This window comes from Macrotis lagotis, chromosome 1, assembly GCF_037893015.1.
Source record: "Macrotis lagotis isolate mMagLag1 chromosome 1, bilby.v1.9.chrom.fasta, whole genome shotgun sequence".
Classification (NCBI taxonomy): domain Eukaryota; kingdom Metazoa; phylum Chordata; class Mammalia; order Peramelemorphia; family Peramelidae; genus Macrotis; species Macrotis lagotis.
The window spans coordinates 685,180,536-685,198,253 of record NC_133658.1 but is presented as its reverse complement, the minus strand read 5'-3'; the positions used below and the strand labels follow the sequence as shown (position 1 = coordinate 685,198,253).

At 35.8% G+C, this 17,718-nt stretch overlaps 1 long non-coding RNA gene across 6 annotated transcripts in view; it reads right to left on the bottom strand.

Annotated features, from left to right (window-relative positions):
- LOC141507713 (uncharacterized) overlaps window positions 1–17,718 on the bottom strand; it is a 181,556-nt gene that overhangs the window by 52,819 nt on the left and 111,019 nt on the right. Inside the window, exon 7 of one of the 6 annotated variants that reach the window (XR_012474254.1) lies at window positions 6,654–11,618. The exons of 4 other annotated variants lie outside the window; for them this stretch is intronic. This is a non-coding gene — a long non-coding RNA (uncharacterized LOC141507713). Of the gene's footprint in view, window positions 1–6,653; window positions 11,619–13,499; window positions 15,918–17,718 lie in introns of those variants that run through there. One more of the 6 variants, XR_012474255.1, reaches the window with a different exon arrangement.

Here is a 17,718-nt window from a genome sequence, read left to right as displayed (position 1 = left end):
TGATCATCAGAGAAATTGGGCTTTTTGTCTTCCAAAGTCTTTTCTTCCTCTTAAACTGTTTGTATCAATTTCTATCAGTGTGTTAGCTTTGCCCACAGAGATATTAAGATTAATCTCTGAGAATCACTCTAGTGATAGTTGGAATTTGTCTCGGGCCCCCAATACAAAGATTTTCAAAGTTAAAATGATTCCAATATCTTCCAGTATATTCCAGCATCTACTGGGTAGACATGTTTGGAGGTTCTAACACTCTGAATACATCCAAAGATCAATTAATGAGAAGGGATACTTGACCTTAAAGGAGAAGTGGGAAAATAATAATGATAGTTTTATTGGTTTCCTTCTGGACACCATAAAATATTCTTCCCAAGTTTTAATCATTAATAACACTCCTCTTATTTATTCTTTCAGCAAATATCTATGGAATCCATCTCTCATGCCTGACACTGTGCTAAAGGACATGGGGAATATGAGGATAATGTAGCGTAGTAGTGTAATGCCTGTCCTCAAGTGATTTGTAGTCTAGTAAAGGACAAAATAACAATAACAATGAACAACAGAAATACAAGGAAGAAGATAAGAGAAAAAACAAAATTAAATAGGATTTCAGAGGAGTGATAATTTTATGCATATGTATGGTTATATTCTTTATTTGGACAATATAATAGCTAATCCCTCAGGTCAACTCTGTCACAATTTATAATACTTTCCATAATTCAGTACATCATGCTTTTCTTCTAGATAGCATTTGAGTTCTGAATTAGAGGAGTCTTTTATAGCTATATTCCTGCTGTCTTAACCATGAGTATCTTTTTGATCCTTGAAAAATACATTTTGGGGCCATCATTTTTTTAGTGCTTTAAAAAGTTGATTCATTTTTCTACTCTTCAATCAGGAAGCAACCCCTTGGTGTTCTTTCCAAAGAGTATCATTTATATAGTAAAGAATTTGACAGAAACAAAAAGTCCTTTATAAATATAATAAATTGAGGCATTTAGTTATTGAACTTTAGTGTGAACACTATGTTTCTCAAATTAGGCTCAAAGATATTTATTCATTCTCATCTTTTCCCCATGCATAATAAAACATCAGTATTTTAAAAATCTGAGTCAGGGGATCTGTTGCATTTTTAAATCTATTATTATGTCAAGGTTTTGTAGGAAATAATGATATCAAGAATTTATGTAGTGCTTTAAGGTTGTAAAGTGCCTATAAATATTATCTCAGAGCCTCACATTACTTCAGGAGAGGGTTAATTTTATTCACACTTTACCAGATGAGAAAACTGAGGCAGACAGAAGTTAAGTAACTTAACCAGGTCACACAGCTAGTAAATGTCTGAGGTTGTATTTGAACTCAAGTCTTCTTAATTCCAGGTCTAGAGCAAAATGCACTGACCCACCAAGCAGCCTCAGCAAAGAAAGTGAGAATTTATTTATATAGATTTTTCCACACTTTGTTTTTTTTTGTTTTTATACTACAGTCATTTCCAAAATATAGCCTACCCAACCAATGATCCTACCTTTGTTACAAAACTTTAAGCAAAATCACTTAAACAGAGGCAAAATGTGATAATAAATGTAGTATTCTGTATCCAATTATCTTCTCCCTCTCTATCAAAAATATAATCTTTGAATGTATCTACTAATATCTAATAACAATAGCATCTATTATCATTACCTATTCTTTAGAACCAAATTAGTCATTATAATTACTGAGTTCAATTTCCTTTTAAATGAACATATATTTTATTATTATTCTTATCCAACTCAATTTCCATTACATAGTCCTCTCTGGTTCTCACTGAGATTGTTTTTTTCTTGACTCTGGATCACCTAATGGTCTCCCTCTATCAAGTCTCTCTCCTCCAATTCATCCTTCATACAACTGCCAAAGTGATTTTGCCTAAAGTGTAAATCTTACCATCTCACCCTATTTGATAGGGACATGCTTATTAAAGGAACTTCAATGGTTACCTTGCCTACAAGATTGAATATGTACTCTATTTGAAAAATAAAGTCATTTCTAGCCTATCTCTCCAGTTATTCAATTTTATTCATGTTATTCAATTTTCCATATTTGATGGTCCAGCCAAACAGACCATTTTATTTTCTGTCACACATTAAACTCTGTAACTTTTGAGTTGTTTGTCCCATATAGTTGGAATATATACTCCCTCCTTGCCTCTTAGAATCCCTTATTTCTTTCAAAACACAACTCAAGCTTATCCGTGAAGCTTTCCATGATGCCTTAAATGACTAATGCTCTAATCCTCACCCTAAAATGACTTTGTATATCATGTTTATATTTAGATATGAATTTCTAAATTGTCTCCTTTAATAGAATATAATATCCTTGAGGATAAAGATGGTTTTGATTATGGATTTGTATATGTGGTGACAAGCACACTGCCTATCACATAGTTGTTGTTTAATAAATGTTTGTTGATTTTATTGGTTGGTTCCCTCCATCAGCTTAATGGAAAGTCTGTGATTGTATTGGCTAACCAAACTTAAAGGAATATCAGATTAGACTTGAAGTCCCTAAGTAAATGAATGGAAACTTCATTTCTTTAAGACAAAGAATCATAGACCTGAAATTATCTAATTTCAGAGCTAGAAGGGTGATCTTAAAGATTTCATAGCTAAGCCCTCTCACTTTGGAGATGAGCAAACTGTGACAGAAAGATTTATTTACCCAAGGTCACACAATTGGTGCTGAAGCCAAAATTAGACTTTGGGTCTCTTGACTCTCAAATCCAGCTGCCTCCTGTTACGTGACATCATAATGTGTTGCTTTTTTTAGGACTGGAATTTGGAATATACTAAGAAAAGGGTGGGAAGACAGGGAAGATTTTCTTTTGATCACCCATATGATAAACCAGAAGACCTAATAAATGGCGAGAAGAAACAACCCTTTATAGATGATAGCTTGCTAACATCAAAATTTTACAGTTTGACTATGAACACTGAGTTAAGATAGAAAAAAATCATTTTTACATGCATTAAGTGCATTTATTTTATTTTCACATCCCATTTAAGAGGAGGAGATATAAAACCAGATATACAGGTTAAGAACCAGCCTCTGGTGCCTTAACAATAGAAGAATTCCTTGGGAGTCATGAAAGAATATGACACTAGTGAATATCAAGAAGAATCTTGATCTTTATATCATTGTTTCTAAACCAGAACATTTTACTTATTATTCATAATACATGTTGAAAGCAGACACCAAAATGGCTCTTTTGGAGCCTTTATGGGATCGCCTGCTAATGCACATTAACGCCAGTACACATTCTGTATTACAGATTCATAAAATGCATTTGCATAATATTGAAATTATAATCCCAAATGTGTAGTAAAAATCTTTATGAAAAATTGTTACTGCTCATGTACTATACAGTGGCTAATTTTTAATCTTCACTATCTCAGCTGCAAGGAAGGGTGATATGTTCTCTAGATGCAAATCTCAAGGAGCCTAGAATCTTGTCTCTTGTCTTTTGCTCTTTTCTTCCCCTCTCCCATTTCCAGGCCCTCTTTTTAAAGGTTATTTTTAACAGTAAAAATGGCTTTCATGTTCTAAGACCTTGACTTTCAAAATCAAAAAGCCCTTCTTTATCAACAAAGGAGATGATGAGAGAAGATCTTTCCTTCAGGAATTGGGTCATGCTACATGAATAAGTATAGGGAATATGGAAATGACTGAGGTTGCATCATTGGGACAGCTAACAATCATCCAAACGGAGCATTTAAATATAGGACACAATTTGAAATCAGAGGTAGCGTGATAAAAGTAAAATAAATAAATAAATAATAGCTTTAGAGGCAGAAGTAAATCATACTTTTAATTAATGCCTTGTGACATTGGACAAATCAATTAATCGGGGTTTCAGTTTCCTCATCTGTAAGAGTGCTGGGATGATAACTTCTGAGGCATCTTATAGCTCTGAATATTTGGTCCTTTTTGATTCTATTAATTTCTCTATTGGCTCAATTACTTTATTCCCATTTTTGTTTCCAAATGACCCAATCCAATGAATGTTTTCATACTGGATTTTCCTTATTGTGCCTCATTTATGTAGAACATAGTACTAAACAGTAGTCATGGTTTATGCCAACACTCTACTTGTGTAGAAGGAGAATTAATATATTAGTAAGCATTCATTAAGTACCTACTATGTGCTGGGTTAGACACATTAGGTATTGAAGCCATAAATACAGAGTATAAAACAAATGACTAAATGAGTGACTGAAAAAATAAATACATGAATAAAAAAATGAAAATAAGTACCTATCTCTATCAGATCAATGCAAGAGTGGATTACCTCCTATTATATTCACTGGTCTTCTCAGAGGCAGCTGGCAAACTTTCATCTTTTTCTTTCAAAAGTCCTGGGAAGACCTTTACCATTTATATAAATTCAGTTAAAATAAAGAACTCCCCTGGCATCATTGTATTGTTGGGTTAAGGTTGGGAGAAGGTGAATCCCTATCTCTTGCAACAATATGCACTTTTGAGACTGCCATGTAAAATTATATAAAAGGCAAATATTTTGTTTCATTTATTGCCCCCTTTATCAAGAACTCTGACCCCTGATATTGGTCTTTATCCCATGTTGCCTTATATCATCTCAGTCTATTTTTTCAATGCTTTTACCTGTGCCCAGTACACAGCTAGAATGGGTAAGAGTATAATGGCTCTATTCTTTCAAGGTAACCAGAAAGCCGAGAGTATCACAACTGTGGCTACACTGAAGCAGTATTAATATGAAATCAGAGAATATAGTTCTCTTCATTGACTCAGGGTCCATTGTGTCTTACTGAAAAAGGAAAGAAAGGGAGAACCATGTGAGGAAAATAGCAACAAAAAGATATCTTTCAAACCATCTTGTTTAATGTTTCATAAGTTCAATGGGCCACAGAATCCTTTAGGATCAGAAACACTTTGGTGGAATCAATCCATAAATTCAGGTCTCCACGGTCAAAGCCATGAACCACTTGGAGTAGACAGGTTGTATTAGCCAGGTCTGAAGTTAATTAAAATAATGTTTGTCCTTCATTCTCAAAGAAGACCGTGACATCAGGGAGGTGATGCCATGACAATCACTTAAATTGGATTTGAGTGAGGGAGGGCTTTGTTAAATCACTAGCCTCACTTTCTCCTCCAGAGTCATCTGGGTCCAGGGGCCAGATATGAATCAGGACAACAGGAGATGCCTCAGAATGTGAGGCAATTAGAGTTAAGTGACTTGTCCAAGGTCACACAGCTTGTGAGTGTCAAAGGTCTGAGGTGGGATTCAAACTCCTGTTCTCCTGACTCCAAGGCCAGTGTTCTATTCACTGCATGACCCAGTAAGATAAGAGGACAGGAATTTATGAAACAAAAACAATAAGGCAAAGTTCTAAGTTATATCAGCTCTTGTCTCATTTTTCTTTTACCCCATCAATTTGTCTTTTACATTTTAGGGGTTGTGTCAAGATCATATGCCTGAGATATAGAAGTGAGGCAGAAAGGGTTGGTGGTGGATGAAAGGAGGATTTGGTTTTTATTTTTTGTTTATTTGTTTGTTTTTCCCTCCCAGGTTCTTCCTTCTTCTTTCTGATGCCATTGGATGTGAAGTGGGAGCTGAGTTAAAGATGATAAGGGAAGGAAGGTCTGAGACAGTTCTGCTTAGGTCAGAGGGTCACTCTCTTAACTTGGAAAGAGGGGAAATCCCTTATAGATGATTCACTAACACCACAAATTTCTCATGGAATTCCAGTTTACATTGTGCACATCATCAGTGTCCCAACAAACTGACTTAGGCCATTGTTCCTCAACGAGTATTTTTGGAAACTTCAATAAATCACAAAAATTCTCTTAGACTGATCATGATATAATGGGATTCCTTATTCTCCTCAGCAGTTTCAACAAAATAACCAAAATACCATGATGGAAAGAAAAAAAATAATGATTTGGTATATGAGTGAGAGTTTCAAAGCTAGGGTGAAGAAGCGGGTAGGGCAAGATAAATGAAAGTCAACTGATACCTGGCTCTTTGGATCACCTGGCAACATCACTATGAACACACACACACACACACACACACACACACACACACGTGTGTATTTATGCATGCCCATGTGTATATCTATATGTGGCATGCATGAATGTGTATGTGTATTCATGTGTATTGAGTAAATGTATATACCTAGAGATACGCATATACTAAATTAGAGACTGGACACAAGTAAAGAAACACTCATCAAGGCCATTCTTCCCCAAATATTTCACTGGAAACTAAGACAAGATCTCCATTCTAGTCTCAGCAATCTCCAGGAGGCAGATTCCAAGCCTTCTTCAGTAGACCTTTCAACTTTCTCACAGTCTTTACAGTCAGGAAGTTTTTCCTTATGTTTGATATAAATCTCTCCTTATGAAAAATGTGTTCTAACATTTCACCACTGCAAAATAAGTTCATCTAAGAATTCCTATCCAGGACAGTATAATACCATAATTTCATGGCTAGAGTATGCATCCTCATTTTATAACATACATCCCCTAAATCATTTTAAAAGCTTTCATTACCACACATAATATACATACAACAGCTAGTATATGTCATTTTGTTTCATTGAGAATTCAACTAGAGAGTAAAAAAATCATATTTATATGCATATATATTTGTATATACATACACATGCATATATATGTATATTATATAGATATAAATATATATGTCTAAGATAACACTTGGAGCTTGTCATTTTCACCCTCTTGAAGCATCTGCTCTAAGCATAGAATTCTAGTTCCTGATTAGCTGCTGGATGCAGTAAAGCCATCTGAGCTTCACTCCCCATGCCATGTTCAATGGAACAAGACATTGTCTCTGAAACTGGGATTCTTGTAGGTCATTCCTAAGTATGTCTTTCTTCTGTTGTCAAGAAACAATAGTTATTTTAGGATCATTTGGCATCCCAAAAATCTCAGCATTGTGCAAATTAAAACATCTGCTTACACTTTGACACCCTCATCCTTCAAAGGTTAGTTGAATTTGTGGTTGCTTTGTTCAACAACACTTTTCTTAGAGCACAAGGATGCACATTTAATTATCAGGAAGATATGTTTGACAGAGCCGTGGGGGAAAAAAATTACCCTTCATATTCAGACCAGCATTAACATTTTTATAGAATGAGATTGCTCAGGAGCTAAAGAAGGGGGGAAAAGCTTCCAGGAAAATAAATATGAATCTATTTGGTCACTGGACATCTCCAACTGATTTACAAGACATTAGCCAAAGACTCTCTGTAAAGGCTGCTGAGAACTCATCAGTTTGTCTGATCACAGACTGGCATTTTTGATTTCTGCTGAGGTTAAAAACAGCAAAGTAAACTCTGCTTACGACAATAAATAACCAAAGGAGTTATTCTTTTCATTCAAACAGGCTTTAGATCAAGGCAGACAGCTACAACCAGGTGCATTTAGCTACATTTGTCATTGCCAGTGAATGCAAAACATGTAAAGAATCCACATGAAAAGGATCCCTTTCCAGGCTCTTTTGCCCCCCCCCTTAAATATTCATTTTTTTCACATGGGAAACATAGCTTTGGATTCATCTTCTGGGTATTTGTTTGAAGATACTGTCCTGGACATTATCACTAATTGTCACACTTAAAGGCAACTGAAAGTAGAGAAAGCAAAGGTTTATTTAGAAGGCAAGTTTCTCTCCCTCCCCTTGTTTGGTTATTTATTTATGTAGATCACTAGAGTCAGGTAGCATTTCCATTTTGTATGACCATGAATATTTCTGTATCTCAGGTCAAAGATTTGTAATCTTGCAGACCGTGCAGAGATAACACACTTCAAGAGTCAGTAGTGGCAGGTGAGCTTACCTCATCACCCATCCAACCTGAATGCCCCTCCTAGCCTAGTGGCACCATTGTCATTTCAGTAGCCAAAAGACTTCCATCTTTGACCTGGGAGGAAATATCAACTAAAAGGGGGATATATAGGAAATATAATTCTAGAGGTTTGGTGAAGAAGTAGGCACTAGGTGAAAAACAGTTCCATTTTAGATGTGTGCAGCAGGGTAGGTTTATACTTGCAAAATATTCCAAAGTCTCTTTGTTAAATTTCCTCATGTGAATGAAAGAGAGCGTGAGTGAAGAGGAGGAAGAGGGAAATAGGGGAAATGAGGGGAAAGAGATAAAGGAAGAGAAGAAGGGTGTGTGTGCGTGTCTGTGTGTGTGTGTGTGTGTGTGTGTGTGTGTGTGTGTGTGTGTGTGTGTGAGAGAGAGAGATATGAATTTGCAAGGATATGTCATGTCTAATTTGTGGCCCAGTTGAGATGGAGGGGTACCCATTAGGGAATGAATCCAGACAAGCTGAGTGGTACAAGATTTATATTCCTTATCCTAAGTAAAAGTTTCTGAAATCTCAATTTTAAGATCCTGTAAATTTCCACAAAGAATAACTTAACAATTTAAAGAAAACAATAGTGAACAAATGTCAGGTTGATGAGGGACAGAAGTAAAGTTGGACTCGAGATGAGTGATGAAGCTCATAATGATGTGTGTAGCTTTATATATTAAGCCATTTCACAGCAGTACTTTTCCAGATGTGATACAATACATTTATTTTTTTTTGTACTCCTCTGAATTGAAATAATACAAATGAGATACTTAAAAAGGATATCATTCCTTGCAGAAGTAGAAGAATTTAGAAGCCTTATTCTACAAGTTACCAGCTGCGCCTCCACATTGGCAGGGCCCGATTGTTTCTCGACTGCTAGGAAGCAAACCAGCAACCTCTGTTGGGTCAGGACAGTGCTGCTGCTGCCACCGCTGCTACACATGCAGATTCTGCAAGTGTGTAGTTAAGGGCTACTTTATTTCAGACAAAAATAAATAGCTGGCAGTAAGAAGGCTGTCTCCACTGAAAGCATGTTGTAGGGCTGAATATAGCCACTGCAGTCATGCAATAAAATGAGATGAGCTTAAAACTACCAGATGGTACCCTGTACAGTGCCTGGAATAAAGTGGAGAATTAGGGTGCCCTAAGGTGTGCACGGGGAAGGCAATTACATGAAATAAATGGGCCTCAGGCCTAGATGATGCTCAAGTATGCTACACAGGAGACAGATAGTACATCTGGTGAACAGATTTTATCACACACTGGAAAGCTATAAAGCATTCCGTTGAATTTCGGATCTTCAGTCTCACAATGACATTTTACCTGTGTTGGTATTCGGTGCTGTTTATTTTAAAAGGTGCTGTAATCTCAATGATGTGTTTTAAAAGCCCCCTTCACATTGTTTTCTGCTATGTCCCATTTTGGGGGACAGATGAACACAACAAGATGCAGCATCTCTTGAACAAAAGCAGCAACTAACCGGGCTGCACTCTTAGATCATGTTTTTATTTCATTTATCTCATTGCTGATGTGATTTTAGTAATATGATTATGCTTGTCAGCACTCCCTGTTTGGGAAAATGCCAATATATTTTTAATGCTAGTTCCCACATCTCCTTTTCACTGTCCTCCCCTTCCCTCTAAAAAAATGTTTCAAGGGGGGAAAATGTTCAGGAATGGAAGCTTATATACAGAATCTATTAACATGGAGAGAAAATATGTATTTCTCTTTTTTTTCCACCAATGCAAACCTGCTTTTCTGATGGGAAATAATATGGTTCCTTTCCATTGTTAAAAAAAAAAAAAAAGACCATGGGACCATAACATTCATTATTGTGTTAAGAGTTACCATAATAAAATCCTTTCAGTACTTAAGGATAGTTTTAGTGTCCCTCCTAGGATATTCATTCTAGCTTTGATAATTGGGTAATTGTGTCCCTCCCCCACCAATAAATATTTTCACCCAATTAAGTTTAAAGCTATAATAAATTTTAAAGAATTATAGGCTAAAAATTCATTCCCTAGAACCAGAATGAAGTATGAATATTTATCTGAAACCCACTAAGTAATATAGTATGTCTAGATACATACAAGCACATATTCCCTCCATCTTTCTTACTCCCCAAAGGTACCTCTAAGGTCGAGGCTGCAGCTGCGGCTGCTAATCCTGTTCCTGCTATTTCCATAGCTGCTGACATTTTTGCTACCTGTATACTGGCTAAGATTGTTTGAAGGGGGGGGCCTGTCCAGTGCTAGAAGCAGATCAAAGTCATCACATCCCTCTGGCTTCTGAGGCTACTCTTTACAGAGTTAATCATTCTTTATGATTATCATTATGATATCATTTCTTACCCCTTGTTCTGTAGGGATACTTCTGTAGAGAATAAGCCAGGACCCCTCAGCCTACCATGGTTCTGTGGAATTTGTCCCAGGTTATTGTTTTTCACTGAATTCTTTTAAATCTGACTTTCTCCTACTGTTTCTAATGTCCCTCCAAGAAGTTCATAAGATGACAGAATCTTAGAACGCTCCCTAGAGATCTTCTAGTTCTACTCATCCCCGTCATTTTACTAAAGTGGAAAGAATCCTAGTAAGGACTTACCTAAGGTCACAAAATATGTAATACAACTGAGATTTGAATTGTAAATCATGTGAACTCTTACTGAATTTAATCCATATGGATTACTAACTCTTCTCTACACCTGTCATTTTGTTGCCCTTTGTTAGGCATGTCCTCAAAGAATAACCCATGCTTGGAATGCACTTTGTTCTTATTTCTTCCTCTCAGAATCCTCATTTTCTTCAAGGTTCTGTTCAGATGTCATTTTCTCTGAGGCTACCATCATTCTCATCTTCTTAACCTGTGGTTATTAATACTTCCTCTTTTTTAAGTTACCTTGTATTTATTTCTCTGTACTTATATTCTCCAAATACTATAAACACTCGGAGGATAGTCTATTAGGATTTTTGTTCTTATATCTCACTTATGGAGCACAGTGCTTTGAACATGGAAGGCATTTGGAAATGTTTGCTGAATTGAACTTAATTACTTCTCTGTTCCTTACCTGTATTTCTTTATCACTAGCCTACTCTGATCCCCATCACTCCTATTTCCTAGATGAGCCAGGAATTATTTTTTAATACTTCCTCTGTATTATAACCTGTTTCCTAAAAGAGAAAAATAGAGACATTAAAATATGAAGTACATTACTAAGGCATATATGTAAAGATAGTAAGCCAACAAAGAAATTTCAGAAAGCATAGACTTCAACTTCCAGTTTGTTAAGACTTAGTATTCCCTAAGAAATTAACAACAACAACAACAACAACAATAATAATAATAATAGTAGTAGTAGTAGTAGTAAGAGTAATTATTTGAATAGTATTTACTATGTATTAGGCATTGTGATATAAACTTTACAATTATTATCTCCTGTGATACTTATAAGAAATCTTAGAGATGGGTACCATTATTATCCCCATTTTACAGATGCAGAAACTGACACAAAGGTGAAATGACTTGCCCAAGGTCACACAGCTAGTATCTGAGTGTTAGAATTGAATCCAGGAAGATGAGCCTTCCTGACTCCAGGTCCAAACACTCTATTGCACCTCTTAACTGCCCTTAAATGTAGACATTCAATAATTCACTCTTCAGAGTAGTGGCAGCAAGAGTTTCAGGAAGGAGCAGAGGAGTCAAAGGAGCTTTCTTGTGTTTGTCAAGATGGTCTGGAAATAAAAAAGGACATGAAGAAACAATTTTTTGTAAGCTATTATATGAATTGGGGAAGCTCAGTGGAGTAGTGGATAAAGCACAAACCCTGGAGTCAGGAAGACCTAAGTCCAATTATGACTTCAGATACTTAATAATTACCTAGCTGTGTGACCTTGGGCAAGTCTCTTAACCCCACTGCTTTGCAAAAATAAACCAAAAAAAATGTGAATTTCTTCAAGTTTTATTTTAAATTATTTTTCACTTAGCAGGCAGCTAATTTCTCTCCCAAGGGAAAAATGAGTGGGAGGAAGGAGAAAGGGAAATTTCTGGGATAGAAGTAGAAGTTCAGGCAGAAAGGTGGAAGGAGACTAGGGACATGAAGAGGCAGCTTTCAGGAATATATATATATATATATATATATATATATATATATATATATATATATATATATATGAAGTATAAGAGAGAAAAAGGAAGTAGAGGGCTATCCAACTTATTATACTTGATAAAATGTTTGTTAGAGTCTGCTCTAGTGACAGAGTTTAGAGATGTAAGCTGGGACCATATTAGTTCTATGTGAAAAAAAGCTGAAATGAATGAGAGGCAAAGAGGTTCTGCTGAGAGCATTGTAGTATATTTTCAGCTCTGCCTGGTCATCCTCAGGTGCTGAGAAGAAAGAGAACCTTGGGAAAGGAGAGTATTCAAAAAGTGAAGCAGGGAAGAGTTTTTTAGAGAGGAATCATTTTCCTGCTAATACATTTATACTGAGCGCTGTGTGGTTATCAACATTATATCATATGACCCTTTCTACAACTCACAGTAATAGGTAGGATATTAATTATTTTTATCTCTATTTTATGGATGAGAAAATTAAGGCATTGAGAGTTTGAGTGACTTACCTAAAGTCACACCGTTAGTGCCAGAACTAGGGATTAGAATCCAGGTTTATTTTTGTTTTTTCTTCCTGAATTTCACCCTCTTTTCACTAGAGCACACTATTGTCTTTCATTGAATATATTTTTCCATGGGAAAAGAAACTTCAGACTATGTAAGTGAGATAGTGAGAATGTAAACAGAGCTTCAAATACTCTGGGACATTTGGGAGTGTTACCCCATTTGGGCTTCCTATGTCTCAGTACTTTAAAGATAGTACATTTTTGTGTGTCATAACTATTTCTGAGGTCTTGTTGGTACATAGTTCTCATATTTTGCCCTAAATGACTAAATCATTAGGAATTGAAATAATCACATGGTGACTTATGTTGGTCCTAAGGTTGCTGTGTAATTTGGATGTTAGTAAAGGTTGGGGAGGAGTCAGATGTCATTCATCATAAATTATAGTATCAATTATAAAATGAATGTTCAGAAGGTCCTGGAGGCATGTGTATGATTCCAGTATGAGATAGATATACCTCTCTTTGTACATCTATATTTGGAGGGTGCTGATCTCTGAGATACTGAAAATTCCATATGAAAAACAGAGGCCCAGAGATTCAGTCTCAGTGTACAGATTATAAAATAAGACAAATAGGGGCAGCTAGGTGACGAAGTCAATAGAGCACCAGCCCTGGAGTCAGGAGGACCTGAGTTCAAATTTGACCTCAGACACTTAGTAGTTGCCTAGCTCTGTGACCTTAGGCGAATCACTTAACCCTATCACCTTGCCAAAAAAAAAGAAAGAAAAACAACAAATAAATTAAAATTAAACTATGACAATTAATTTATGACAAATAAATAAGGATTTCACTTCCAGCAGGTATGGAAGACTGGAAGAAATCAAAAGTAACCTGCCCAATTATGTTCTATTTCAAGTTGTATCATAACTGAGTGATAGTTATTTGAACTCAAAATTCAGGCTGGTTTCTTTCTTACCATAGGAAGTAAATGAGCTCAATGAGTGTTTATGTTCCAGGTTATCAGAAAGAATAAAATATTCTGTTTAAAAACAGAAGAAAGATTTACATATAAAAACAAAGGATATGATAAGACAAAGGAGAATGCTGACCTGTATGTAAAAAGCTGAAGGGTGGAATAATTAATGAGGAAGGAAAATGAAAATTGGACCATTGAACACTAGGTATAAGTAACAAATTTTATTTTCTTTGTGTTCTATGCTTTAAGACAGAAGGAGAAGATAGTACTTGAAATTGAAAATCTCTATTTTCCAGAATTTGCTTTTCTGTTAAAGAACATAATAAATTCAGGTAATTGTCACTGCTATCCTGCCAGTTTATGACTCCTTGGGGCCTGAGGCTCTTTCCAAGAAGAGAGGATTGTTCTGTCTGATGAAGAAGCAGTTGCTTGTTCTACAAAGAATGCTGATGGAAACCAACAGGTGAATGGGATTTGAGATCATATAGTAGTATCAAAGGAAAAGGAAGCAAGCACAGATGGTCTATGATTTCCTGCTGAGTGGTATTAGGGTATCTCTCTGTTAACTTAACAATAGATGATTATTGTCTCTCCTTTTGGGCAATGAATATATAGGAGTTGATTCTCAGGGTGACTGGAGAGATAGCAAGAAAGAAACTACTTGCTTTTCATTAATCCTAGCCATCTGACCCACATGAAATATATTTTAAGGCAAGAGCTGCTTGTCAAATCCAGGCCTGACACCTGTTTTAGTGTACCCTATTTTATATTTTAAAATAAAGTTAGTGGGTCAGATTTGGCTCTTTGGCCATAGTTTACCAATTCATGTTAAATGAAAGAACCAATTTACACACTTGCTGAACCACTGTCAACGAGCTCTAAAAGACTGTAATGAATAGGAGGGACACCACAGGACTAAAGGAGTGAGTCTAAAAACTAGAGGTCAGAGAACTTCACTGATTTCTTAAAACATAGTAAGAAGTATTATTCAGGAAATGGTTCATGTACCTATAGAACAATAAGTTGTGATCATAAAGAGCCCTCATTTTTTCAACAAGACAGTCATGCTAGACAAACCTTATTTCCTTCTTTGACCAGTGCCACCAAACTGATACATTAGAGGAATATGGTTTATATAGATATTAGCAAACAAAACATTCAATAAAGTTTCTCATTTTATTTTTGTGAAGAAGAGAGAGGTGTAGGTTAGATGATTATACCAATGATTAGTCATTAATGCATTTATGGCCAATTTTAAAGAAGTGTCCAGTGGAATGCTCCAGGTATCTATGCTTGCTTGGCCCTACTCTCTTCATTTTTGTAAATTATTTGGATAAAATTAGAGACGGCACACAAATCAAATTGGCATGTGACAGGACATTGGCAGAGATGATAAACACATTGAACGACAGTATCAGGATGAAGCAATAACTTGACAGTTTAGAATATTTGTCCTGACTTAATAATAAATGGAATTTAATAAGAATAAATATACTATTTACCTTCACAAGTACAAGATTGCAGATTCATGACTAGAGAACAGCCTATTAGGACTGGAGAGATGTGGAGGCAGGGAAAACCCATATAAGGTAAAAAATAAGCAAAATTTCTGGCATTATATAGTAGGTCTCAATATCTATTAAAATTCAAATTTGAAAGAAAGTGATATGGTGCAGAAGAGTTTAGGACATCAAAGGTTCTGCTAGTACAACCAGCAGATTAGTTCATGGCATGCTTTAGTTTATCCACAAGGGTAACAGAGTGAATAATTTATCAAATCAGACAACCAACAGGTATAAAGTATGGGAGCAGTCAAGCCAGACTCTGTACATGCTTCTATACCCAAGCTACAACCTTAGTATTAAGATATACAAATTGGAATACTACAACCAATATAGACCTTGATCCAAGTGACTTTTAAAGGTAGCTTGTACAGTGGGTGAGAACAGTAGAGTTGGAATCTGGAATCTCTGGAATATCAGGTTTCAAATTCTATTGGTGATAATTTTTCTTAGTTTCAATCTCCTCAACTACCAAATGGGGAAAATAAGAATGCTTATTTTAGCATTAGATAACATACATATTGTTTAGTATATCTATAATTGTCATAAATGCTTGTCTTAAAAACTAGGATCTTAGAATACTAGTTTAAGAAGGGTGAGAAATTTTCAAGATTGTCTTGTTCAATAGCTACATGTTATAGATGAGGAAACAATGATCCAATGAGATGAAGTGATATATAAAATCAAAGATTTGTGCTGAAAGAAATCTTAGGTACCATATAATCCATAGCCCTTCTTTTACAGATAAACCATAGAGTCCCAGAGTGACTAGATGACTTGTTCAAAGTCAAACTACGTGAAGGACTGACCTGAGATTTAAGTCGAACTCCTCTGATTCCAAAACAAGCATTTTCCCCCACTATTATCACACTGTCCTCTCTAGAAATATAAAATAAGAAAGAATGTTAGCTAAAGCATAATGTATTTTATGGCTAAAATATAATAGAAGAATTAAACTATATGAGGAACATGATATAGTTGGGGATATTTGTTTGTTTTTGTTTTTTAATCACTAGATTAGAAATCAAACATCTAAGTGGCTTAGTCCAAAATACTCATCTCCTTCAATTCAAATCTATTCTCAGATATTTTCTAGTTGTATGAGCAACTGGGCTGGGCAAATCACTTAATCCTTTTTGCCTCCTTTCTGTAAAATAAATTGAAGAAAATGGCAAACTTCTCTAGTATCTTTGTCAATACAACCCCAAATGGGGTCACCAAGAGCCAGACACAGTTGAAATTGACTTAAAAACAACAAACGATGAGAAATCAGAAGATCCAGGTTCCAATCTAGGTCACTCACTCACAAAACTCACTTAACCTACTCAGCTATAAAGTGGGATCTGTTTCAGAGTTTGTTCCATTTTCATCCACCAAGTGCTTCTACTTCCTCATCTTCTACTCTCTACTGGTTACTACAATCTGACTTTTGCCCCTTTTGTTCCACTCCATGTTTAAAAGTAGGATTAGAACTTATTTTCCCAAACAATACATACACTGGTGAATCAGATACCCAAGAGTTTTGACTGTTGTGTCCCCTTAGGGATGTAGGTTAACTATCAGTGTTTGGGAAAGGTATATTTTCCTAATACTATAACTTCTGAGTCCCTATCAGCTACTTCCTCAAATAATTGTCATTGATATCAATTAGTCAGACAGGCTCAATTAGCTTTAAGTAAAGAGTATTTAATAAGGCAGTATGAATTAGTAGGAAAGATCCTGCAAAAGTCTATGACATTCTCTAACTAGTATATACAATCTAGGGAAAATAGGCTCAAGATTAGAGAGAATGTTGTAAAGAGTTACTTGAAGTCCTTTTCTCCTCCATGTGAGGTATTCATTGTGGATAAACTACTTACAATGCCCATAAGCATTGTATAGTATCTCTGCTGGGCTCCTTATAGACTAGACTTGAAGTCCCCTTTTGTCAATGTGCCTAGGTCTGACTTCAACTCCTGTTGTGTACACTGCCACCGGTCACTGATGGTACTGCAAAATCCAAACCTTAGATCTTCCAATGTTCATAATGTCTTTTCTGGTCAAAAGAATTGCAGAGGTGACTCAAACTGATGTTTAGGTGCCCTGCTCCGTGTCCCTTCTCCACAAGCACTTCCTTCTCTGAGATTTAGCGGGAGGCTTCCAGCACTCAGCTACTCGTCCACTTTTTTATACAAAACTCACAGGGCGTAAGCAAGTCTCTCAACAAATATGAACAGAATTCCTGTTAAAGGGTCACTTTAGGTCATCCAATAGATTTCAATGACTTCTATATTGATGAGGACTTTTTGGGCTTAGTCTAGAGTCTGATTAATATGTTGGCCTTATTCACATAGAGTTTACACTTCTGATGGAATGATCACACCTGACAATGATATCAGTTTTAATCTCTTGTCACTTGGTTTAAATGAAGTGGAGTTAATTGATAGGTTGACTCAAATCAATCCTCCACTTTTCTCAGACTTATAGAATATCACTGAACTTTTCTGAAGCAGTTGACACTGATTATCACCTTTTTCTTCTTGAAAATCTTTTTGACTTTCATGATGTCTCACAATAGTAACCTTCTGGTGTGCCTTTCTGCTTCTTTATCAACTAATCTCTGAGATCTCTTTCAGATTAAAAAACATAAGCCTTTGATCCTGTGTTCTTATGAGACTCCCCTCCATCACTTTAAGTCCAA